Source organism: Protopterus annectens, chromosome 4.part1 (genome assembly GCF_019279795.1).
Source record: "Protopterus annectens isolate FY-2018-M chromosome 4.part1, PAN1.0, whole genome shotgun sequence".
In the NCBI taxonomy this organism is placed as follows: Eukaryota; Metazoa; Chordata; order Ceratodontiformes; family Protopteridae; genus Protopterus; species Protopterus annectens.
The window spans coordinates 416269803-416297521 of NC_056734.1; the positions used below are offsets into that span (position 1 = coordinate 416269803).

General features: G+C 44.4%; 1 protein-coding gene across 1 annotated transcript in view; it reads left to right on the forward strand.

Annotated features, from left to right (window-relative positions):
* Positions 1–27719, forward strand: part of UGGT1 (UDP-glucose glycoprotein glucosyltransferase 1) — a gene marked incomplete in the record, with an annotated part of 2149769 nt that overhangs the window by 2078842 nt on the left and 43208 nt on the right.

The window sequence follows — 27719 nt, forward strand, 5'->3', positions numbered from 1 at the left end:
TAATTTGCAGCACCGAAATTTCAGCCCACTTGGTTCTTCAAGCTATAGGGGCAGTGTCAGAGGCAATAACCCAAGTACCTCTAGCCAGATTTCATGTGAGAATTCTTTATTGGGTGTTATCAACACAGTGGTCTATTCTTTTAGTGCATGTCAACACAAATAAGGATCACTAAGGCTTGCAAGAGGGATCTCAGGTGGTGGATTCAATCAGATCAGCTTCTACAAGGCCATCCATTCCGATCAGCTTCTATAAGGCCATCCATTCCTTCTCCCTCAGCCCAAGGTCATAGTGACCATGGATGCTTCCCATTTGGGGGGGCACTTTCTGGAGAAAATAGTGCAAGGCGCTTGGTCCCCTAAAGAGGCCAACAATGTCCTAGAGATGAAAGCAGTGCTTTTAACATTGCAGGCCTTCCAGGATGCTCTCCCTTCAGGGACAATTGCGATTCAAATGGACAGTATGTCAGTAGTTTGGTACATCAACAAACAAGGAGGGACCAGATCATACACCTTGTGTCGAAAAGCACTGAGTGTGTGGCAGTGAGCAATCTCATCCAACTGCTTTCCCCATAGCAACGCACATTCCAGGAAAGTCCAGTTCCCTATTAGAACCGCGAAGGTCCACTTATGCAAATACGGAAATGACACATATTCAGCGAACCACAAAAACACCGATCATCCTGAAGCGCGAAATTCGAAATGTCGAATCGTCATAGTTGGCCCTTCTGTGGTATAGCTCCTTAAGGTAAGTGTGCGATAGTTACGGACCTTAGGGTTAGGGTGCAGGTTAAGGTAAGCGCGTAGATAGTAATGTATGCAAGGTTTAGTGTAGGGTTAGAAGTGGGGTTTTGTTTAGTGTATGTATGTGGTTTATTTTGTTTGGGTAGGTAGTATGTAGCAGGTGGTGGGGTTGGCCAACTGTGACGATTTGAGATTTTGATTTTCGCGGTTTAGGGCGTTGTGTTTTCGCGTTTCACCCAATATGTGTCACTGTTTTCGTATTCGCTGAAAAGGTTTTTCGTGCTTATATATAGACCCAAAGGTCCAGTGTGATAGCAGACAAATTGAGAGATCCATTCTTCTACCTCACAAGTGGTCCTACAACAGGAAAGTGGCAGAAATGATCTTTCATCGATGGGGCCAGCCTTGTTGCAGTCTTTGTTTCTCCCTTAGACAACAAGTGCAGCAGCTAATTTGCCCTAATCCACCCACATGGGGGATGCCCTACTTCATGATTGGCCTCCCATTCTGCTTTCTGCCAATTCCAAAGTTCCTACAGAAAGTTGTCAGGTTGAAGAGCAAAGTCATCCTCATTGCACTTTACTGGCCTCAACAGATTTGGTTCCCCTTCTTATCACCTCATCTACTTTACAAACCTTGGATTCTGAATCTGATTCCATACTTTCTGTCTCATCTGACAGACATGATTCACCCAAACATCTCCAACCTCAAGCTTGCAGCCTGGTTTCTCCAATTCCATTAATAGCCAGACAGTCTATGGTGATCTTTATGTTTCACTGTTGAAGTCCTGACTTGTGGGATTTTCTGCTGTGAAAGCCCGTGGCCAACCTAATGACCAGAGTAAAAATCTCCTTTCTCCTAAGGCTGGTGGACAGCCTACCCTGACATCAGTATGCTTGGGTATAAAGGGAGCCAGCCGATGCCATGACTTCAGTCTTTTCTTGCTGTTGGAGCCTGAGGTGTAGTGCTTTTATGCATCTCGGTCAGTCTGCACCTGAGAGAAGTCTTCTAAATCTATGTACCCTGTTGGGGAACTCTTTTTCTTGCTTTAACTCATGTCAGATAAGGTTAACAGTTGTCTCCACTGTGGTAAGCAAATCCCACACTGAGACTTTAATACTTTGTGTGTCACCTGTCTAGGCCTGGATCATGATGTCCCTAGTTGTCATTTTGTGCCCGTTTCAGTTCTAGGACTATCGGGTGTAGGGCCGAAATCAGGTCTATGTTTAATCATCGAATGGCTGTTCGTTGAACACTAATTATCAAACAGTACTGTAATCAAAAGGCCATATCACCCGGGTTTATGTTTAATCGTCAAACAGCATGTTCATCGAATGGCTGTTTGCCAAAAACTAATTACTGAACCTTCTTTTCATTGAAAGGCCATATCATTGTAAAGATTTTCATCTAACAGTGATAGTTGGCCACCATAAAGGAAGGGTAACGAAGTACTTACGGGGGATGTGGAGTGTCCATTCACCTATTATTCCTCTTGTGGGGGCTGTACTCCCCCACATCCGCTAATTACATATACTAACTTCAAGATCACACTACAGTGGGGAAAGGGCAGATTTCCTTATAACTAAGTTACCGGTAATAAGTAGTTCATTACAATTCCTTTATGTTAGCCAACTATCATTGTTCAATGAAAATTGTTACAGTGATATAGCGTTTCAATGAAAAGAAGGTTCAGTAATTAGTTTTTGACAAACAGCCATTCGATGAACATGCTGTTGGACGATTAAACATAAACCCGGATGAAATCTTAACTAGGCATCTTAGTCTGCAGTCTTGATTGCATCGTTCAGTAGCATCCACCAGTCATTTCGAGGTTGAACTCCCTAAGCATTAAAAGGACAAGGAAAAAAGACTCAAACTTAGGGCCTTGGACAACCTTCATTCACCATTGGCCCAGATCCCCAAGGCTTGTCATTGCTGAGGAAGGCAAAGTGCTTTCGCAGCCCCCTTCTGTGACCAACATGGTGGCTCAGACTTCTGTCAATACCCTTACAGAGTCCGACATGCTGTTGGGTACCTTGACTTCTACACAGGCCTTGGCTTTCAGTTCATCGGTCCGGTCTGGTTCTACCTTACAAAGAGACCACCGTCAGGGTGGTTGAGCATACCTAGTCCAAGGTTAAAGCTACTTCTAAGAAGGGTTCAGCCTCAGGTCCTGTGCCTAAGCCTACTGGCTCCCACTCAGCAGGTTATTAGCAAGATCTGGTCAGGTTAGCTGACGACCTCATCTCCTTATTTAGAGCTAGGCAACCCCCTTTGGAGTCTTCCTTGGAAAAAGAAAGAGGGAATCCTACTCCTGAAATTTTCTCTGAACCTCCTGATTCATATGAGGTGTCTGACCAGGAGGAGTCTGTCTTTGAGGAGGCATCTTTCCTTACTTATTTTGAAGATTCAGATTCTGAGGAAAGTCTGCCTTCAGTTTCACATCCTGAAGACATCAGTTTTGGAGAAAAAGTCCATGCCATGAGGGAACATTTCCAGTGGGAGGCACAGGAATACCCACAATCTAAAAAGAAGGTTAGGGAGTTCTTGACCTCTCACAATACAAACCTTTGGCTATTCATCTTGTATTGGAGGTGGCAGAGGATGTTTTTATGGACTCTTCCTTGAACCCAGGCTTACTACCTCCAGCCCCTCAAAAACCACACAGGTTTTACAGGGTGCTGGACTCACATAAATACCTCTTCAAAAACCCCTCTGCTGACCCAGAGGTTGTCACTTCAGGTCCCAAGGGAGCTAAAGTCAGCTCTTCAAAGAACCCTTTACTTACTGACAAGGAAAACGGCACCATTGATAGGTTTGGTAAAAAATAGTCTACACTTCCACTACTCTAACCATGAGGGCCCTTAACTCCAGTTTCATAGGATAAAATACCAACAAAGTATTTTGGATAAAATGAAACAAATTATGTTATGTAGTCCAATCTTGCCTACATTCTTACCCGTGGATTCGGAGCTGAACCTCGGCTCTGACTTAGCCATACTCTAGCTCGAAGTCTTCAATTGGCTCATGGCTAAGAGGTATCCCATGCTGCAATGCGTCTATCCCCAGATCTCGTTTGCCGCTCGTACAGCTCGGACCTGGTCTTGCTCTTGGCCGTGGCTAAGTACAATTTTTTGATTTATTTTTCAGTACTGTAGATCCAAAAGCTATTTTCATAGCTAGTGTGTGTGTTTTGCTTTTGCTGGTTGTGTGACCCGGTTCTGTTGAACTTTTCTTGGTATCCTGTTTCCTTCTTTGGTGTTTACGGGCTAGGCCCGTTTCAGTTAGAGGACCTAGTCCTCCCCCGTTTTTGTGTAGTAGACCTGTTAGCGGGTTTTTTGTTGTATGACTGTTTTTGGTGCCCTTATTCCCTGGGCTATGCCCGTTTAACTTAGAGGACCTAGTCCTTCCTGTGGTTGTCCCGCGGTCTCTAGTCCATTTCAGTTAGAGGCTCTAGTTTCCCACGTTCTATCTTTGTTATTTTTGGTTACTTTGGTGAAGGTGTCCCTACTGTTTTTCCATGTGTGTGTGTGTGTGTGTGTGTGTGTGTGTGTGTGTTCTTGCTATCAGCATGTCCAAGGATTCTAAAGAACACAGGTCTTCGGGCTTTAAAAAGTGTGTCAAATGTAATAATAAGATGTCTTTGACGGATGGGCACTCAGTGCGCGTGTATTGCTTGGGGGCTATTCATCTACAAGAATCCTGCTTGTTCTGCCACACTTTCAGTCCCCATGTGCTGCAAGAGAGGAAGAACAAGCTTATTTTAAAAGGATTGCTGAAATCTTCCTTTGAAGAAGACTTGGAGAGGTCTTCTAGTTCCAGATCCTCTCCTTCCAAATCGGACAAAAAAACAGACAAAAAAATCCTCAAAGAAACTCTCTCTGGCTCTGTCAGTTTCCTCGGAGCCGCCAGAGAAAATCAGTAGAAATACAGTTGCTTCTTTGGCCCCACTGGCTTTGGGGCCGACAGAAGGCAGTACATCTGTGATGTCGACATCGGCTTCCAGTCTGTTGGAGCTGGTGACAGATTTACCAGTTTGGAGCCATTCTCCAGTTTTTCGACTGGTTTCTCTGACTCACAGGTCTCCCTCTGCAGGGAGATCCAGATCCCCAACCATATCCTCTAGGTCCTCTAGGACCCTTTCTGATGACTATGTCGATAGAGTGGTGAGGAAAACTGCTCCAGTCATCAGTGCTGGCTAAATTGCTTTCGGCTCTGGCCCAGTCGGCTCCGGAGCCCATCCTCCCTTCATCTTTGGCTGTTCCTCCTCCAAACCTTTCTTTGGAGCCAGAGCTGTCAGTTCCATCGGACACCATAAGGTCAGTTCCAGTAGCCCCTTTTGGCATCTCTTATCCAATCTCCGCTCCAACCCCGTTGGAGCCATTCACGGGGTCCAGGATTCACAGTTCACTGGTCAGAGAGGGAGGTCTCGCGGCGATCTTTGGCTCCGAGCCTTCCTCTCGGTGCTTCCGCTCGGGTGAGCGTGGACCCGACATCGACTTCGGACTTCATCTCCACAACTCCGAGGACTACTACCGTATCTTCCATGGTTAGTCGACCTTCGGAGCTGGGAGGATCAGCTTTGGAGGTCAAGAGGAGTGTGCTGGCCAGGTCATCAGCTGCATCTTACGGCACCGACACTCTTCCCCCTCCAGCACCGATATCAGTCTCAGATTACCCTCTATCTAGAGACAGCGGAGACCCAAGGCTTCAGGATACCTCCATGAGTGGTCCCCAGCTTTCTGAGGCCTCCCCAGATTTTTTACCTGAGGAGCCCCCCAGAAAGAGAGTGTGCAAGAGGAAGCACATTGACTCCCAAGATGAGTCTCTCACGTCTGACACCGACCTCGAGGAGTTTGAGGGGTCCACCAAGTCATTTTCTGACGATATATCTTTCTCAGATATCTTGGAAATTTTGAGACAGAGAGGGGACTGGCCCTCCAAAGCCCCTTCTGAGGAGTCTGTGTTCCTGAAGGCCTTTGGGTCTCAACCGTCAGCCTCTTGGGTTTCTCCCCCATTCAACGAGTTCCTGGATCTCGTTTGTCGAAAGGTGTGGGAAACTCCAGACACTGTGGAACCGGTCCCTAGGAGACGCAACAAGTTTTTGTCCGTTCTCCCTGATAAAGAATTTCTTAAAAAAGGCGTTCCAGTAGATGCCATAGTGGTGGCAGCAGCCACCAAGAAAGAACTTGCAGAAATTTCATCTACCATCCATCCCCCTAACAAAGGAGTCCAGGGTTATGGACAGGTATGGGAAGCATGTGTTCTCTTCAGCAGCCTTTACACTGCAGTCGCCGAACTATTTGTCACATTTTACACGGCTCCAGAGAGATCTCCTAAAAGAGCTGGGAGATTCTGTACAGGGTAACGTTTCTGATGCTGTGGCTCAGAAGGTCAGTGCTCAGATGTCTACCCTAAATTCTATTACCAACTCCTCCATGAGGCTGATCTCTTACGCAGCTGACGGGAGTGAGCAGGGCTGCGGGTTCCGGAGTCTCTCTTAGGAGACACTCCTGGATGCACCTGTGCAACTTCGCGGAGGCTTTCAAGTCTACCTTCAATGCCCCCTTTGACAGTTCATCCTTATTTGGAACCAAGGTAAAGGACACTCTCACTAGGTGCGAGCAGAAAGGAAAAACCCTGTCTGCTGTGGGAGTCCATTTTTCCATGCCTTCTAGACCTTATCCCAAGGGCCAGAAGGGTGGAATAATGTGATTCAGAAAGTCACAGAGGTTTTTTTCACGACGCACAGAGTGATTTCCCCCTCCAGAGGCAGAGGAGGGGGTGGAAATACAGGTAGACACCGCCCTAGAGGCAGAGGTGACCCGCGTAACCAGGGGGACCACGATTCTGTTCATGGTTCTCCCTACCAACGCTCCTGAGGGGAGGCCCGACTGTGCATCTCTGGAGCCAGTCTGGGGTCACATTTCTCTATACCCAGAAGCCTGGCGAGACATCACCCAAGATGAGTGGGTATTAGAGATAATTTCCAGAGGTTATCATATTCCCCTTCTTTCTTATCCCCCTCCAAACAAAAGAATCCCAGACATTCCACCCAGTCAAAGGGATTCCGCAACTTTAGAAGTACAAAAGTTGCTGTCAGAGAGCCATCCAGCGTGTCCCCTCAAACCAAGTAGGATTAGGGACTTACTCCAGATTCTTTTTGGTGCCGAAAAGAACAAGGGACTTGAGACCCATTTTGGATCTCAGCCGTTTGAACCTTCATGTAGAGAAGTCCAAGTTCCGCATGGTCACGTTGCAGTCAATTTTCCCGTTATTAGGGAAAGATGTGTGGATGTGCTCCATCGACCTCAAGGATGCTTACTACCATATCAAAATGGACAGAGCATTCAGAAGTCATTTACGCTTCCGGCTGGAAGCCAGTCATTTTCAGTTTCGCACCCTGTCATTTGGTCTCACCACAGCCCCCATGGTGTTCACCAAATGCATGGCAGTGGTAACGGCTCACTTGAGACATCAGGGATTCCAAGTGTTTCCGTACCTGGACGACTGGCTCCTGTCTGCCGCCACCAGGCATCTACTGCTACAGACCAGGGACGCCACTATTGCGCTGTGCCGAAGTCTGGGAATTACTTTGAATTGCGAAAAGTCTGCCTTGTTGCCCTCACAGCGTGTTACCTTTATCGGCGTCAAATTAGAGACAGTGCTCATGAGGGTTTTCCTACCAGAAGAGAGAATTCAGGTTTTACAGCAGCAGGTCTATGCTTTGCTACCAGGTCAAGGCAAAAGTGGTCCTCAAGTTGTTAGGGACCATGGCTGCCACGATTATGCTAGTTCCTCTTGCAAGACTACACATGAGGCTTCTTCAATGGCTACTTTTTGCCCAATGGTCTCTACAGCATCTCCCGCTCTCCCATCTTATTTTGATTACAGACAGGTGCAAGCAGGATCTGCGCTGGTGGTTTCAGACCAGCAATCTTAACGTGGGTATGCCTTTCATTCTTCCTTATCCGGTTGCCACGGTGACCACGGATGCCTCCCAGATCGGGGGGGACATTATCTCGGCAGGACAGTCCAAGGCACGTGGCAAGAACACAAGATCCATTTGCATATCAATGTCTTAGAGATGAGAGCGGTGCTATTAGCGTTGCAATCACTTCAAGGCTTTCTTCCTCATGGGACAATTGCAGTCCACTCAGACAACTTGTCAGTGGTATGGTATCTGAACAAACTGGGAGGAACCAGGTCGTATCCCCTTTGCAGAGAGGCACTTCGAGTGTGGCGGTGGGCAGTATCTTCCCAATGTTTTCTAGTGGCAGCGCACATACCGGGGAAGTCCGTGATTGCTTACAGGCTGAGCAGAGCTATTCTGATGCCTCACAAGTGGTCCCTGAGCGAACAAGTGGCGGAGTAGATTTTCCGCAGATGGGGTCAGGCTTGCTGCAATCTATTTGCCAGCCCCCTCAATGCCAAATGCAGCAGCTACTTAATTCTTATCCCCCCGAAGGGGGAGGCACCCAGGGATGCTCTAGTTCATGATTGGCACTCCGGTCTTCTCTATGCCTTCCCTCCAATCCCCCTGATAATGAAGGTTATTCAGAAAGCACAATCCTTGGGAAGCAAATGATACTGATTGCACCACACTGGCCTCGTCAAATCTGGTTTCCTTTTCTCCACCCTTATCTAATGGACGATCCATGGATTCTGGACCCAGAGCCAGATCTGCTGATTCATATGTCAGGGCAGTTCCACCCCTCCATTCAGACCTTCAGGTTGACAGCATGGCTGCTCCAATTCCGTCCCTAGTCAGGCTTCATGATTTTACACCGGAGGTGGTTCATATTCTGTCTTCTTCCCACAAGCCACCTACTAGGAAGATTTATTCCAGTAAGTGGAAGAGATTCTCCATTTGCTCTCATGAAAGGCAGATTGATCCCTATACAGCTCCCATTTCATCAGTTTTAGAATTTCTTTCTCAACTGTTCAGCCAGGGATCAGCTGCGGCAACTATCAAAGTGCAGTTGGCAGCCATTTCTACTTTTCATGTTGCTAATGAACCCAATCTAATGTCGCACAGACTTTATAGGGCTTTTCTCAAAGGGACTATGCTACTTCGACCTCCAATCTTTGAGCCTGTAATGCCATGGGACCTTAATTTTGTGTTACAGTGGCTTACCTCACCTCCTTTTTAGCCCGCAGCAACCTGTGACATTAAAATTGTGTCTTGGAAGACAATCTTTTTGATGGCCATCACTTCGCTAGGCGGGTCTCTGAACTCCAAGCTTTATCGGTTCGGCCCCCTTACTTGGTATTTCACAAGGATAGGGTTTCGCTAAGACCTAATCCTTCCTTTATGCCTAAGGTTGCTTCGGTGGTCAACCTCAACCAGTCCATTGAGCTGCCTGTATTTTTCCCTGAATTCTCTAATGGCAGAATTTAAGTTTCATCAGCTAGATGTCCACAGACAATTGCATTTCTTTTCTATTTACATAGAACCAAAGATATTAGGAAATCTGATCAACTCTTTGTCTCGTTTTCAGACAATAGACTCGGGGCTCCAGTTTCTAAAGTAACTCTGTCCAGATGGATTTCTAGTTGCATTTCCTTCATCTATACTTCAAATGGCAAGGAATTACCCTTTAAAGTGAACTCTCATTCTACACGTTCGGTGTCTACCTCTACTGCTTTTCAGGCTAGGATGTCTATGGATGATATTTGTGCTGCAGCCACTTGGGCATCTCCTCACACCTTTATTAGTCACTACAAATTGGATCTGATACCTAGAGGCAGATCTTCCTTTGGTTCCACAGTGCTCAGGAGTATTTTCCAATGAGCCACCCAAGGTTTAGGTGCTAGGGACGCTGTCCCATGGGTAAGAATGTAGGCGAGATTGGACTACATAACATCAAGAAGTTATGTACTCACCATAACATTCAATGTATGTAGTCCATTTCGTCTCACATTCTTACTAATCCACCCATCTACCCCCTCCTGGAGGACCTAGAGGTCGAGTCTCTGTTTTCAGCACTCCTTTTTGATGTGTTGAGTTGGTTCTTCTTCTCAGCGTGTTGGTGTGTGTGTATGTGAGCTTGCAGCAAACAAGATCTGGGGATAGGTGCATTGCAGCATGGGATACCTCTTAGCCATGAGCCAATTGAAGACTTTAAGCTAGAGTATGGCCGAGTCGGAGCCGAGGTTCGGCTCTGAACCCACGGGTAAGAATGTGAGGCTAGATGGACTACATACATCAAACGTTATGGTGAGTACATAACTTCTTGATTTCCTCCATGGAGGACAAGAACATTTCTGAGGAATTGCTGGACCTTCGCCATTCCAGCTTCCAGGTGGCTAGACACTCTTTGCACTGTGGCCGTGATGCTATGGAGGCCTCTAGCTGAACTGATGCATCTGGCTCTCTCATTCGAAGGCATGCTTGGCTTGGGGAACATACTCTACCAGACCATGTCATATCCAAGCTTTTAGATGCACCCCTGGATAAGGACTTCCTTTTTGTGCCAAGGGCTGAGGCTCTGCTACAAAAGATGGAAGATAAAGCAAAATCTATGCAAACTGTCAAAGACTCCCTCAAAGTTCAGCCTTCTAGGTTTAGTAGGAATTTCCACACGAAACACTGGTCTTTTCCCTCAGTCGACAGGCAGCCAGAGGAAGACTCAGAGGGAAAGGCCTCAAAGGCAGCAACAATCAGAAAGACCCAAGCAGTGGTCCTCAGGAACCCCCAGGCAGGGGAGCTCTAGGACACAAGGGACCCTGGCAGAGAGCAGCAGTGACTCTTATTTTCCCCTACCCACCCCCACCCTCTCCAGAAAAGATAGGAGGAAGGCTATCCCTATTCAAAGAAAACTGGTCCCTCATTACTTCAGACAAGTGGGTTCTGAAAGTTATCTCAGATGGTTATGAGCTCACTTTCAAAGAGCCATTAAGACACTCGGGTTGCCCATAAGTTCCACAAAAATCAAAGAACAGAAGCCCTTTCCCAGATCAATAACCTGTGCTCACTGGGCTCAGTGGAACCAACACCAGATCATCAGATAGGGAAAAGGGTTCTACTCCAGGCTGTTCCTGGTTCCCAGAAAGGAAGGCTGTTGGTGCCCTATCCTAGACCTGTCCACCCTCAATCAGTCCCTGCTGGTACTAAAATTCAAAAAAATTGACTCTTCAAACTTCTTCACATGATAGCCCCTCAGGCCTTAATTGGTCACCTTAGAACTAAAAGATGTTTACTTTCACATTCCTGTAGAGGAATCTTGCAGAAGTTTTCTTTGCTTCAGGGCAGGTACCAGTCACTTTCAATTCTCTGTACTGCCTTTTGGCTTGTCTACTGCTCCCATGGTCTTCACAAAGTGTTTAGCTCCTGTGTTCACCTTCCTGCAAGAGGGATCCAAATTTACCTGTATCTGGGCTACTGCCTCATTCACGCCACAAGTCAGTCAAAACTCCTCAAGGATCAATGACTTCCAAGATGGTAAGAGCTTAATTTTGGCTCTTCCAGTGTGAAAACAGAAACTTAGCAGAGAAAGCCAGTTGGACCTGTGTTTGAGTAAATTTCAGTAACTAGCTAGTAAGTGCACTGACCAGATGCCAGAAAAAAAGAAATACAGAGGACCTGAAGGAAAATTGGCTACAAAAGGTTTTGAAAAAAACACTGACTTGGAAAAGTACTGTAGCTGTTCAGCAAAAAGAAGTGCAAGCTCCAGACATGAATTACAGTAACCTTGAGGAAAGTATAAAGCAATTGTATACAGACCTGACTAAAATAAATGAAACACTGATGGATTATATTAATTCAAACAATAAAATGCTGGAATAAATGGAAGGAGCTTTAAACAAATACTCAGATGAGACAATAAAACTGCAAAGCTCACAGGATGAAATGAAGAAAAACCTGCTGAATATGAGACTGCACAAGAAGAGATATTTCAAAAAAATAATAGAAGTAGAGGACAGAGCGCATAAAGAAAATATGATATTTTCTGCTGTACCTAGGCAGTTGGAAGGAACAGACTGTATTAATTTAATGAAAGCACAAATAAGCAACTGGACTGGTATCCAACAACAGGAATTGTTAATTGAAAGGGCACATTATTTGTATCCTCCAAAACTGGCTATGAGAAAACAACCTATACCTTTAATAGTAAAAATGCAATTGTACCAGCAGAAGGAGTTGATTCTGACCAGCTATTTTCAAAATATTTTTGTTGAGGGACCAAAAACATTTTTTGATGAAGTACATGCAAAGGAAGAAATACAAACGTTTGTCCAAAAAAGTGACCTGTGAAACAGAAGGAGATTCTGCTTCTTGTTCTTCTGGTAATAAAGACAACAGAGAGACTTTGCCAGTGAAACTTTTCCCAGTGTTTATACGGAAAATGCTTGAGAGAGGGAAAAAAAGCACAAGAGTTGACAAGAAGAATCGCGTGCACATTGGAAATGAAGCAGAGATAGGGTTTGGGAGATGGAGATGAACAGGAATAGAACAAGAAAATCTGGAAATATTTTCATGGACTTTGTTAAATTTGTAGGGACTGTAAAGCATATGTCCCATTTCATGTCATTAATGTTCAGAAATACTCAGAAAACAGAATAGGAGGAAGAGAGTTAACTGTAAGTAAAACACATTTATTTTATTAATACTGTTACTTAAGTGGTGCATGATTTTCTCTGCTTAATATAAAGTAAAAATTTTAAGTTGTTTTTAAGTGTGATGGGGATACTAATATAAATAGGTGCTTCTGTTTATTCTTTGTTTCTTTCTCCCTTATTTTCTCTTTCTCCTTGTTCAGTTTTTTAAGAAATGTAGGCACTGCAATGTAAAAAAAACGGATCTGGTTAAAGAGCATGACAAAAGAAAAATGAGACTGCTTTTTCTCATTGTTGCATAGGAGAATGACTGGGTTAAGGCCATTATCTTTAAATAGTTTTCACAGCAAGTAAATGAAAAAGAATAGCGAGTATTATAAGGGCTTTTTTCTAGTAAACAGTCCTGTATCTGGCTCTCATGTCAGTAGCATACAATCTGACAAAGAGAAATAGCTTGGAGAAAACATTTTCATAGGTCCATAGATTAGTACTAAGCTTACTGCCCTTGTGAGCTATTTTAAGCCTAGCCAATTATCCCTTGTGAGACTCAAACCCTGCACCTTGTGTTTGTAAAGCAAACACCTTAACCATTAGGCCACCCCCTGTTAAGCAGAGAAAATCATGCACCACTTAAGTAACAGTTTTAATAAAATAAATGTTTTACTTACAGTTAACTTTCTTCCTTCTCTTACGTTTTCTGAGTATTTCCGAACATTAATGACATGAAATGGGACATATGCTTTACAGTCCCCTACATGAAAATATTTTGTGAAAGCATTCAAGTGTTTTCCCAGCTGGAAGAGCTATAAAGATAAGGCAAAAACAGACAGCACATAATAGAATCACAGGCTTTACCATGCATCTTAGCATGGATAATCTTTCTTTTTGTTTAGCTTGAGTTTGTGTGTGTGTGTGTGGGGGGGGTATGGGTGTGTGTGTGTCAGTTTGGAACTTTTGTTCCTTTTAGGGGGTAAAACTTCAGTATTTGAAGATGTACATAGTTTTGTGTATTATTAAGTTAGTAGGTTTTAGAGGGATATTGAGGATGTGTGGGTATTTTTATTTGAGGGTTTTCAATAAAACAAAACAATTCTGCAAGGTGCGATACAGGCTCAAATGGAGATGACAAGAAACAATTGTATAAAAGATGAACCCAGCATACAGTGCATGCATGCAGTACAAAAGCTGGAATTGGTCATTTAACAAAAAAGCTGTTATACGTAAAAGGTGGGAATAATAATCCCTCAAGAATATGATTCTTTCTATAATGTCTTTCAGTGTTAATAGTCTCACAGATAAGTACAAAGAAGTAAGAGTAGTGAACTATATGAAAAAATGTAGAGAGCAAATAGCTATGCTACAGGAGACACACTTGGAAATAACTGAACATGTGAATTTGATAAAGAAAGGTTTTCAGGGTAGTTATTCAGTGGAGTACCTGGGGCAAAGGAAGAGAGGAGCACATACATTAATTGCAAGAGGAGCTCCAATAGTAATAGAAAAAGAAAAAAAAGACAATAATGGTCAATTTGTAGTACTAAGGGACTATTGGCCAAGGAGGAGGATTACACTGGCATGTATTTATATTCCACTGAAAACTGCTATCATGGAGCTAAAGAAAATTCTGGGAGAAATAATCAGCTTTCAGCAAGAAATACTACTTATAGGTGGGGACTAGAATTTGATTTGCAACAGTGAAGACATCTCTGGGAGGCCAAGAAAGAAAATATAACAAATAAGTGTAGATTTCTAAAGAAATTTATGAAACTATTTGGCATGGAAGATGTGAATTCAGTGTTAGGAATTCGGAGTGAATTTACATAGCATTCCCCAAGATACAAAAACTGGGCTAGGCTAGACAGAATTTACATTTCACAGGAACATGTACATGTAATTGAAGGTCTTGATACACACCCAATAACTATTTCACATCAAGTGCCAATAATAATTAAAATAAAGCCAAATGTTAATGAAATAAAAATGAGACGCTGGCACTTTCCCACCTATCTTTTGAAAAGAGAAGACTTTAAGGAATGGGTAGTAGAAATTATTCAGGAGGTATTAGAGAAGATAGAAACAACTTCTGAAAATATAGCTAAGGAGTGGGATAACGTTAAAGTGGAATGTAAAAATGGGGTGGAAATGAAAGGGAGATATGTTTAAGAAGTAACAAGAATTATTTGGAGGGACTGACAAATATTAACGTATTGCAAAGTAGGAGGAATCCCACAGAACAAGAAGAGGAGGAATGCTAAACTGAAATTAAGGGATTACTTCTATAATATGCAGAGTTTAGAAAGATTGCTGTTAAACAGCTGTTTTTGATGATAATTCTAGAGCACATCAACTCAGGCAACTGGAAGTGGAAAGGGCTTTCACTAAGCTTAGGTAGCCTATAACAAGAAAGACAAGGGATCCTGTAGAAGTATTAGAAATATTTTGGAAATTCTGTGAGTTTGTATAAAGCAAAGAAATATGGAAATCAAGAAAAGGTACAAATGGAAATGTTTAAGGAAGAATTAAATATGCCGAGGCTAGAGGGAGAGGAGGCTCAATTGCTAACAGGATAGGAGGAGATGAGATAAAATGGTGATGTATAACCAATCTACAGGAAACTCCACAGGAATAGATGCTGTTCCTGTAGAAGTTTGGAATCTAGGAGGGAAAAAAAGATAAAAATGTGGAAGGTTTTGTTCAACAGTATTTTAAGAGGAGGAGAAATACCAACATTCTGAAAGTTGTAATACCTAAAGAGGGTAAAGCTGCATCCGATCCAGCTTCATACAGGCTCATTTCATTACTAAATCATGATTATAAAGTGTTTGTGTAGCTAAAAGAATGGCGAAAGTGATGCTAAAATTGATAGATATGGATCAGTGTGGGTGATCTTCATGTTTCACTGTTACAGTCATTACATTTGGGTAATCTGCTTGCAGGTTGCCCTCAATCGGCCTGATTAACAAAGCCTTGGGTCATGCATCAGTTGCTGTCCCTTCTTCCATGACGTCAGGTCATCAGGGGTATAAAACATGCAGCCGATGCCATTATATCAGTCTTTCTTGCCGTGCGGTGCCCGAAGTAGAAGCAGTTTGCAAGTGCTGGTCGGCAGACTCCTGAAACTTTCATTTTTGAGTTTCAGAACTGAAGTCTTCAACTAAAAGCTAAGTACCCCATTGGGGAAATTTTTTCTTGCTCCTTACCGATGTCAGGAAAAGTTAATAATTGCATTACTTGTGGAAAGCAAATACCTCATAAAGATTTTTATTCGTACTGTATTCCTTGCCTAGGCCCTGACCACAACGTACCTTGCTGTCGATTTTGTGCTTTATTTAACCAGCGCACTATCCATCATCGGTATGACTTCCATGATGGTGCAGCAGTAGCGTTGTTGCCTCACAGCAAGAGGTTCTCAAATTCGATTCTCAGCTGGAGTGTGGGGAGTGCCTTTTGTGTGGAGTCTGCATGTCCTCCCCATGGTTGGGTGGGCGTTCTAAAGACATGCGTAAATGGGCGTGCCTTCGTTCAAGGTTGGATGTCGAGCTGGCACCTCGGCGTTCGTGAAAAATCTACTGCCAATCATTAGCGGACTGGAGTTCCGTTGTGGCGACCCCTAACCGGGAAAAGCCGAAAAACAACAACTATCCGTCGTCGGTATATTTTTGCCTCTAAATATTTTGGTTCTCGGTTTAATTATCCAGAAATGTCGTCGGTTAGCCATCCGAATACCGAGATTCCAAAAAATGTAAAGATAAAGACAGAGACAGGCAGCCAAGGTCCAAAACTGGCAATGGCGCTTCTCCTAAGCCAGTCGCCAGTTCGCTGGTACTCAGTGAGGCGCTTTCGCAGCGCCTAATACCCGCTACTTCTGATTCGCAGGCCTCTACTGAGACCCATTCGGAGTCCGGTCTGCCGCAAGATACTTCAACTATGGAACCTGCAGATGTCTCTACCTTGGATGGGTTTGGAGCCGCTGTGCAGGCACTAGCTTCAGAGGGTGTTTTCAGGCCTATGGACCAGCATATTAAATCAATGCCTCCTTCATTACTAAGGCCTAAATCTCGATCCATGTCTAAAAAAACAGAAGCCCAGGCCACATGCTTAGGCCTCTATGCCTAAAAAACAAATGATAAAAATGGCTGAAGATCTAATAACTCTAATCAGGGGTAGCCAACCCCCCCCCCTTCTAAGAGGCTTAGGGCTGAGCTTGACTATGAATCTTCTGATCAGGATTCTGTTTTTTCTGACTCTTCTGATGACCTGGATTTGTCCTTACCTACTTATGAGGATTCTGACGCAGAGGACTCTATTCCCCCTGCTTCCCCTCCTGAGGATTTTTCTTTTGGGGAAACCTTGCATACTCTAAGGGAGCATTTTAACTGGGAAAGCCAGGAATTTTCTGATTCAAAAAAGAGGCTTAGGAATTTCCTTCTCCTATCTCAGCATAGGCCTTTGGCTGTTCCTCCTGTACTAGACATTGTTGATGATGCTTTCTCGGGATCCAGTTTGGCCTGATTCCCTGCCTCCTGCTCTCAGTAAACCTGACAGATGATACAGGGTTCCTGAGCCCCACAAGTTCCTTTTCAAAAATCCTATTGCAGATCCAGAGACTATTTCACAGGGGCCCAAGGGCATTAAGGCTTCTACTGCTACAAATCCTACCCCTTCTGATAGAGACTCCAGGGTGCTGGATAGATGGGGTGAAAAGGTTTACAATTCAGCAACCTTGGCCATTAGAGCTTTAAACTGCCAATTTCATATGTTAAAATATCAGCAACATGTTATTGGACTGCTTAAACAGAAAATGATGTTGATTCCTGACTGTGTGGAAAATAAAGACTTACAGGATTTAATGCATTCTGCAGAACAAGTTGGAAAACATACTTTGCAATGTGGTTTTGCTTCTTTAGAGGCATCTTGCAGGGCTGTGGTTACTGGGTCTGTGCTTAGAAGGCATGCTTGGCTTAAGGAGCAATCTTTGCCTGATCATGTTAAAGCTAAATTGTTGGATGCTCTTTTAAATCAGGACTGCCTGTTTGGCACCAAGGCTGAAGAAGTTCTTAAAAAGATGGAAGATAAAGCTAAATCTATGCAAACTGTTAAAGATGTTTTTACAAGTTCAGCCTCCTAGATTTAGTAGGCAATGGCCCTCTAAGAATTGGTCCTTTCCATTCCCTTCCAGGTCTTCTCAGGCCAAACCCAGACACAGCAAAAACCCCAGGTTTGTCTCGGGGGACTCACAGAACTAAGCAGTGGGGGGCCTCCACTTCAAAGTCTGGGAATAACAAGACTCCCCCCCCTATGGTAAGCCATCTCAATGACTTCCTTTTAAAATTTCCAAGCACTTATCTTCTGACTGCCCCTTTGGGGGGAAAGGTTGCTCTTCATGCAAAGAACTGGGAACTCATTACCCATGACAAATGGGTTTTAAATATAGTGTCCCAGGGATACAGATTTCACTTCCACACGTTGCCAATGCCTAAAGGGGTGGCTGGACATACCCCATATCAGTGGGCAGAGGCTCAAAAACAAGTACTTTTTCTCTTAAGCATGGGGGCTATTCAGCTGGTACCAGAAGAGGAAAAGGGACAAGGTTTCTACTTGAGACTTTTCCTGGTACCCAGAAAAGACAAATCATGGCGTCCTATCCTGGACCTGTCTACTCTAAACACCTTTCTGGAGATTCCAAAACTCAAGATGCTGACTCTTCACAAATTACTTCCTATGCTAGGCAAAGACTCCTGGTTGGCAACACTAAATTTAAAAGCATACCTGCACATTCCAATCAAGGAATCTTGCAGAAGATACCTACGCTTCAAAGCAGGCTACACACACTATCAGTTCTCTGCACTGCCCTTTGGCTTATCTACTGCGCCCAGGGTATTCACAAAGTGCCTAGCTCCAATTATTGCATTTTGCAGGCAAAGTAGTATTTAAATATACCCATACCCGGACGATTGTCTAATTCAGGCAGAAAGCCAGGACATACTTTTAAATCATCTGGCCTTTGTAAAAAGGGGTTCTAACTTGTCTGGGGTACACCATAAATGAAAAGAGATCACAACTGGTACCCTGTCAACAAATTACATTCCTGGGAGCAAGCTTGAATACAACTTCCCAGATGGCTTACCTCACGTCAGAAAAGCAAATTCATTTGACAACCTACTTCAAACAAGTGGCCACAAAATCCCTGCTATCTGCAAGACAAATACTGCAAGCCTTGGGGTTTATGGCCTCCTGCATTCTTCTAATTCCATATGCAAGACTGTATATGAGGAAAATACAGTGGTATCTAAAAAGCGTATGGAGTCAACATTCTCACAGCCTAGAAACAATGATTCCTATCATACCTTGCCTACATCTAGAATTCCTTTGGTGGACAGAGGCCTGCCACCAAAACAAGGGACTACCTTTCACACCACCCCCTGCCGCCCAAACCCTAACAACAGATGCATCAGACTATGCATGGGGGGCTCACCTGGCAGGGAAGTGCATTCAGGGCAAATGGAGCCCAAGTCAAATGCACCTGCATATCAATCAAAAAGAAATGTTAGCTGTGGAGAATGCTCTGACAGCCTTCAAGGACTACATTCTTCCAGGACAACTAATGGTAAAGATAGACAACACCACGGATGTTCTTCGTGTTTCACTGTTGCAGTCATTACATTTGGGTAATCTGCTGGCAGGTTGCCCTCAGTCGGCCTGAATAACAAAGTCTTGGGTCCTGCATCGGTTGCTGTCTCCTCTTCCATGACGTCAGGTCATCAGGGGTATAAAACATGCAGCCGACACCATTTTAATCAGTCTTTCTTGCCGCGTGGTGCCTAAAGCAGAAGCAGTTTGCAAGTGCTGGTCGGCCGACTCCTGAAATTTTCGTTTTCAAGTTTCAAAACCGAAGTCTTCAAACTAAAGCTAAGTACCCCATTGGGGAAACTTTTTCTTGCTCCTCACCGATGTCAGTAAAAGTTAATAATTGCATTGCTTGTGGGAAGCAAATACCTCATAAGGATTTTCATTTGTACTGTATTCCTTGCCTAGGCCCTGATCACAACGTGCCTTGCTGTCGGTTTTGTGCTAAATTTAACCAACGCACTATTAAGCGTCTGTATATTTTTGCTTCTAAATATTTTGGTTCAAGATTTAACTACCCTGAAATGTCGTTGGTTAGCAATCTGACTACCGGAGTTGACAAAAAAACGCAAGTAAAAAGACAGAGACAGACCGTCGAGGTCCAAAACCGATGACTAAGCTTCTCCTAAGCCAGTTGCCGGTTCGCCGGTACTCAGTGAGGCGCTTTCGCAGACCCTGATACCCGCTACTTTTGAGTCCCAGGCCTCTACCGAGACCCATTCAGAGTCCGGTATGCCACGAGATTCACAAAGTATTGAACCCATGGATGTCTCTCCCTTTGATGGGTCCGGAGCTGCTGAGCAAGCACCGGCTTCTGAGGGTGTTTTCAGGCCTCAACATTTTTATATTAAACTGACGCCATCAACAAAAACAAGGTCAAAACCGACTTCTATGTCTAAAAAAATGACACATGAGCCAAGTGCTGAGGCCCCTATGCCTAAAAACAAATTATCAAAATGGCTGAGGATTTAATTACCTTGATCAGGGGTTCCACCCCCCCCCCCCTGTTAAGAGGCTTAGGCAAGGCACTGATTATGAATCTTCAGATCAGGTTTCCATTTCTTCTGATTCCTCTTCTAATCAGGAATTTTCTGTTCCTCCTTATGAGGATTCTATCCCATCTGCATCTCCTCCTGAGGATTACTCTTTTGGAGAGACTTTGCATACTTTAAGGGAACATTTTCACTGGGAGAGTCAGGACTTCTCTGAATCAAAAAAAGAGGCTTAGGGATTTTCTTCTTCTTCCTCAGCATAGGCCTTTGGCAATACCTCCTGTATTAGACATTGTTGATGATGTGTTCTCGGAATCAAGCATGGCTCCTGATTCCCTGCCTCCGGCTCCTAGTAAGCCAGACAGATATTACAGGGATTCTGACTCCCACAAACTTCTTTTCAAAAATCCTGCTGCTGATCATGAGGCTATTTCTCAGGGTCCCAAGGGTGTTAAGGCTTCTACAGCCAAAAATCCTACCCCTTCTGATAGAAATTCCAGGGCGCTGGATAGATGGGGTAAAAAGGTTTATATGTCTGCAACCTTGGCAATCAGGTCTTTAAACTGCCAGTTTCATATGCTTAAATATCAACAGCATGTTATGGGCTTACTGAAACAGAAAATTATGTTGATTTCTGATTGTGTGCAAAATAGAGTTACAGAATTTATTGCATTCAGCAGAATAGGTTGGAAAGCATGCTTTGCAATGTGGTTTTGATTCCTTAGAGGCCTCTTGCAGGGCCGCCGTAACTGGATCTGTGATAAGAAGGCACGCCTGGCTCAAGGAGTAAAATCTGCCTGATCATGTTAAAGCTAAATTGTTGGATGCCCCTTTACAGCATGATAGTCTGTTTGGTAATAAGGCAGAAGAGGTTTTTAAAAAAAATGGAAGACCAAGCTAAATCTATGCAAACTGTAAAAGATTTCTTGCAAGTGCAGCCACCCAGGTTCAGTAGGCACTGGCCTACTAAGAACTGGTCCTTTCCTGTGTCCAACAGAGCCTCTCAGGGCAAACCCAGGTGCTCCAAAGGCTCCAGATACCAATCACAGGGATCTTACAGGTCAAAGCAGTGGGGTGCCTCCACCTCCAAATCTGAAGGTAACAAAGCACAACCCTACAGTAAGCAGTCTCAATGACTTTCCTCTACCTTCTCCAAGCACTTATCTTTTGGCAGCCCCCTTGGGGGAAAAATAGCACTTCATGCTCAAAATTGGCTGTTAATTACCCAGGACAAGTGGGTATTAAACATAGTATTCCAGGGGTAGAGATTTCATTTCCACACTTTGCCAATTCCAAATGGATGGCCAGATTTGCCATAAAACCAGTGGACAGAGGCCCAGAAACAAGTCATGTCCCTCATGGGTATGGGCACTATTCAACCGGTACCAGAAAAGGAAAAAGGACTAGGATTTTATTCAAGACATTTCTTGGTACCCAGAAAAGAGAAATCATGGCGTCCAATACTGGACTTATCAATTCTGAACACATTCCTGGACATTCCAAAATTCAAAATGCTGACTTTAAAACAGCTACTGCCAATGCTAGGCAAGAATGCCTGGATGTCCTTCAAGGATGCATCTGCAGTCCTTACAAATGGGTTGTCCTGTCGTCAGGCAGCCCTTCGGTCGGACGGATTCCAAAGTCTGGGTGTGGCCTCGGCTGGTGTCGCACTTCACCCGACGTCATAGCTGCAGTTCTTCGGGTATAAAGGCATCAGCCGACGCCATTTTCCTCAGTCTTTCTTGCTGCGTGGCGCCCGAAGCAGAAGCTGTTCGCAAGTGCCGGTCGGTCAGATCCAGAGATTACTACTACCGAATACTACTTCGAAGACTTCTAAAAAGCTAAGTACCCCGTTGGGGACTCTTTCTTGCCTCAGCCGATATCAGAAAAAGTTAATAACTGTTTAACTTGTGGGAAACAAATACCTCATAAAGATTTCCACTCTTACTGCTTACCTTGTTTAGGCCCAGACCACGACGTAGCAGCTTGTTTAGCCTGTGCTTCCTTTAACCGATGGACGCTTAGACGTCGGTCGGAGTTTGCTGAACAGTTTTTCGGCTCAGATTTTGCGTACATAATGCCGTTGGATCCTCTGACTTCACAAGTTGTTAAGAAACGCAAAGAAAAGGACCGACACTCGCGGTCCGCGGTTTCGGCCGAAACCGCGGTTAAGCAAACCGCGAGTGTCTCTGCTTCGGCCGATGCCGAGCAAGCGGTTCTAACTTCAGCCGAATCCATGACTACTACTGAGGCCCCTTCTAATCTGGTTGAGTCGGCCTCTGAAATTCTACCTGCTACTGTGGTTTCACAAGAATTATCGGACACCATCCCTTTGGATGTTTCAACCCCTGCACGTGGTGCTGCTAGGCCGCCTGCAGCCATGTCCATAAAGGCCTTTGCCAGGGCTAAAGCAGCCAAAACTTCTAAGTCTGTACCTGTTAAGCCCCCCTCTCACAGGCCCAGCTCCAGTTCCCAAATGCTTACTCTGGCAGAGGATCTCATCTCTTTAATAAGGGGATCCCATCCACATCCAGACAGGGCCTCTCAACCTCCCCCAGAAAAGAGACCTAGAGCAGAGCCCCCCGAACCACTGTCCTCAGATGAGTCTTCTGATGATTCAGACATTACAGACCATCCAGAGGCTCCTTTTTCTACTTATGAAGACTCCGATGCTGAGGAATCGATTCCTTCTGCCTCTCCACCAGAGGAATTTTCCTTTGGGGAAACCTTACATGCCATGAGAGAGCAATTTCAATGGCAAGGGCAAGATTTCTCAGACTCAAGGAAAAGGCTTAGGACTTTTTTGCATTTACCACAACATAGGCCTTTAGCTATACCTCCAGTTCTTCCTGTTGTAGATGATGCATTTAATGATGCTTGCACTGCTCCTGACACTTTGCCTCCAGCCCCTGCTAAGCCCGATAGGTTCTACAGGGTCCCGGACACACATCATCATTTATACAAGGCTCCTTTTGCAGATCCCGAGACTATCTCCCAGGGGCCTAAGGCAGTAGCTTCAACCTCAGTTAAAAATCCTCTCCCCTCTGAAAGGGAATCCAGGTCCTTAGAGAGATGGGGTAAAAAAGTATACACCTCTGCTACTCTCTCAGCTAGGGCATTGAATTGTCAGTTTCATATGATCCAATACCAGGAGTTTATGCTTGATCAGTTAACTAAGAAACTGTCCTCTGATGATTCCTTAGATAAGAAATATGTTCTAGAAATGCTGCATAACATTCAACAGGTTAGTAACCACTCCTTAAAATGTGGCTATGATGCACTGGAGGCTTCCTTTAGATCAGCCATGACTGGCACAGTTATAAGAAGGCATGCATGGTTGAAAGAACAGGTCTTGCCGGATCATGTTAAAGCAAAGCTATTAGATGCTCCTATGGATAAGGTCAGTTTATTTGGTTCTCCTGCTCAGCAGGTACTGAAGAAAATTGAAGAAAAGGCAAAATCTGTACAAACAGTGAAAGATTTCTTACAGGTTCAGCCTCCAAGGTTTAGCAGGAACTGGCCTTCCAAAAATTGGTCCTTTCCAGAATCCTCTAAAACACAAAGAGGCAGAAACAGGCGTTCGAGAGGCAGAAATCAATCCAGAGGAGGTGCCTACAGGGGACGCCAGTGGCAAGGTAACAACCAGCGTGGCACAGACACAACTACTGCCACGGCAACAGGACAATCACAGTGACTTGGCTCTGGCACCGCCTACCAGGGAACAAATTGCAGCACCCTTAGGCGGAAAGTTAGCCCTATTTTCAAAAAACTGGCACTACATCACAAGAGACAAGTGGATTTTACAAACCATAGACCAAGGCTACAGGTTTCATTTCAATACTTTACCAGGAAAAAGAGGAATGCCAAACCTACCACCAAATCAAAAGACAGAAGCTCTAAAATAAATAGCTCAATTAGCAAAGATGAGAGCTGTGGAAAGGGTACCATCTATGGAACAAGGAAAGGGATTTTACTCCAGACTTTTCCTGGTACCAAGAAAAGAGAAAAATTGGAGGCCTATTCTCGACCTGTCCACTTTAAACACATTCATCATTGTTCCAAAAATTCAAAATGCTGACCCTACAGCAACTTCTTCCCATGCTGGGCAAGGAGTACTGGCTGGTGACTCTAGATCTCAAGGAGGCATACCTGCACGTCCCCATACGACCAAATTGCAGAAGATACCTCAGATTTCTTGCAGGATCAGAGCATTATCAATTCTCAGCATTGCCCCTTGGCTTATCTACTGCGCCCAGAGTGTTCATGAAATGCCTGGCATCAGTAATCGCTCACTGCAGGCTTCAGGGAATCCAAATATATCCATACCTGGATGACTGCCTGATACAAGCGGACAACACAAACAAGCTAACAGAAGACTTACAAAGAGTCATTTGCTTACTGCAAGCCCTGGGATATACAGTCAATATAGAAAAATCAAGACTGATACCATCCCAAAGAATAACCTTCTTAGGTGCAGAATTGGACACAGTAAAACAGATGGCATTCCTAACTGCAGAAAAACAAGAACAACTTCCTCTCTACTTCTTGGCATTAACAAAGCAGAACAAACTAACAGCAAGGAAAGTACTACAGGCCTTGGGCTTCATGGCATCCTGCATAATCCTGGTCCCTCATGCCAGACTGCATACGAGAAAGCTACAGTGGTACCTGAAGAATTTATGGTCTCAACACAGGCACAGCCTAGAAACCGAAATACCATTAATCCCTTGCCTGAAACAAGAATTCCTATGGTGGGCTCAGGCATGCCAGTCAAACCCAGGTTTGCCCTTCCACAGCATTCAACCAAGCCAAACCATCACAACGGACGCCTCAGACCTCGGTTGGGGGGCCCACATGCTGGACAAGTGCATACAAGGCTTATGGACTCCAGATCAGCTACACCTGCACATAAATCAAAAGGAAATGCTGGCAGTAAAACTAGCAATCCAGAATTTCAGACCATTCCTCCAAGAAGGGCAGTTGATGATAAGGACAGACAACACAACAGTCATGTGGTACATCAACAAACAGGGAGGCACTCATTCATACCCTCTATGCCGGATGGCACTAGACCTATGGAATATGGCTCTGAGCTACAACATTCAGCTACAAGCAGTTTTTGTACCGGGAAAAGAAAACATTCTAGCAGACATATTAAGCAGAACTACCTCGGATGCTCACGAATGGATGCTACACCCGGACATCTTCAAGATCATCACAAGGAAATGGGGACTGCCACAAATAGACCTATTCGCATCCCCACTCAATCATCAGCTCAAGAAATTCTGCACAAGGACGTACCACCCACTAGCTTGGAAGGTGGACTCTCTGTCCTTCAGTTGGAAAGGCCTGACAGCATATGCGTTCCCACCTCTTCCTTTGATGCACAAGGTGCTATTGAAAATCAGAGAGGAACGCCCAAGGATCATTCTGATAGCTCCAGACTGGCCAAGACAACATTGGTACCCATTACTGAGGAGCATGTCTCGGGGCCAAATGTGGACACTGCCCCTGATTCCTTTGCTGTTAACACAGAGCGGCTACAACACCCTGCATCCAAACCTGAAAACTCTGCAGCTGACTGCCTGGAACATTACATGAGAGCAACTAACCCAAATTTATCCCAAAGGGTTAAAGACATTATCCTTGAGGCCCGCAGACCTTCAACAAGAAGGAACTATGCAGGAAAATGGAAAAGGTTTCTCATTTGGAGTACTGAAAGGGGAAAAGATGTGTCAAAGGTAGACATTGCCAACATCCTGGAGTATTTGGCAGACCTTTCCCATACAGGCCTGTCCTATTCCTCCATCAAGATACATGCATCAGCTATTTCTGCAGAATACAGCTTCGACCCTCCTGTCTTCTCGCATCCTCTACTCAGGCAGTTTCTGAGAGGAATCAAAAATGTAAAACCTCCTAGGAAACCACCATTACCAGCATGGGACTTGAACTTTGTGCTAGAAAAGTTGACACTCCCCCCCTTTCGAACCAGCAGCAACAGCAGACCTTCAACACCTATCCTGGAAAACTGCTTTTCTACTGGCAATTACCTCAGCAAGAAAGGTTTCTGAGCTACAGGCTTTAATGGCAGTACAACCCTTCCTAATCTTCCATCAAGATAGAGTGTCCATGAGAACAAATCTTACATTTATGCCTAAGGTGGTATCCAGAGTGTCTTTAAACCAGGCTATCCACCTACCTACCTTCTTCCCCAATCCACAGAACAGGGGGGAAAGACTGCTGCATACTTTGGATGTACATAGACAGTTGCGCTACTACCTGGACAGAACCAAGAGTAATAGAAAAACTGACCAGCTTCTGGTAGCATATGCAACAGGAAGGGAAGGAAAAGCAATTTCAAAACAGACAATCTCCAAGTGGATAGGAAATTGCATCAGATTCTGTTACTCCTACCATGGAACGCAAACTCCACAGAACATAAGGCCTCATTCTACAAGGGCTACAGCCACTACTACAGCTTTCTTACGAGGAGTGGCCACCAAGGACATTATAGAGGCTGCTACTTGGACCTCCGTGCATACATTTGCCAAGCATTATAACTTACCTTTATACTCTAGATCCCGAGCAGGGTTTGCCACTGCTGTTTTGCAAGGGATCCTAACTACACCATAATTTCTTCTTCCTCCTCCCCTAGTTTGGCTGTGGTATTCTACCCATTTGTAAGGACTGCAGATGCATCCTTGAAGGACATAGTACAGTTTTGTACCTACCATAAATGTAGATGTCCAAACAGGAATGCATCTGCAGTCAGGATTACCCACCCTCCTTCCCATCTGTGGTATTCCTAGGGTATTTGCCCATCTAATAGCTAGCTGGGGGGGATCTCTTTTGGTGTATTTGTTTGTATATATGTACATACATGATTATTTTTTGTGTTTGCCTTCTACTTTTTGGAAACATTGGCATTTATCCAAAATTTAGCTATCCAAGAGGGCAACTGGCATCTGGGGCAAGAAACACTGAGGAAAATGGCATCGGCTGATGCCTTTATACCCGAAGAACTGCAGCTATGACGTTGGGTGAAGTGCGACACCAGCCGAGGCCAGACCCAGACTTTGGAATCCGGCCGACCGAAGGGCTGCCTGACGACAGGACAACCCATTTGTAAGGACTGCAGATGCATTCCTGTTCGGACATCTACATTTATGGTAGGTACAAAACTGTACTTTGGTAACTCTAGACTTAAGAGGCATACCTGCATATCCCAATAAGGGAATCTTGCAGAAGATACCTCCGCTTCAAAGCAGGCTTTTTGCATTACCAACTCTCTGCACTGCTCTTTGGCTTATCTACTGTGCCCAGGGTCAAAAGTGCCTGGCACCAGTAATTGCATTCTGCAGACAAAGAAACATTCAAATTTATCCTTATCTGGATGATTGTCTCATTCAGGCAGAAGACAAAGGACACTCTTCTTCATCATCTGGCATTTGTAAAAAGGCGTTTAGCATGCCTAGGGTGCACCATAAATGAAAAGAAAGCACAACTGGTACCGTCCCAAATAATTACATTCCTGGGTGCAAGCTTGAATATAACTGCCCAGATGGCTTATCTCACGCCAGACAAACAAATGCAATTGACAACATACTTCAAACAAATGGCAACAAAACCCCAGTTATCTGCAAGACAAATTCTGCAGGCTTTGAAGTTCATGTCATCCTGCATTCTACTAATTTCATATGAGAGTGTGCATATGAGGAAACTTCAATGGTACCTAAAAAGCTTAGAGTCAACATTGTCACAGCCTGGAAACAATGATTCCTCTCATTCCCTGCTGCAACA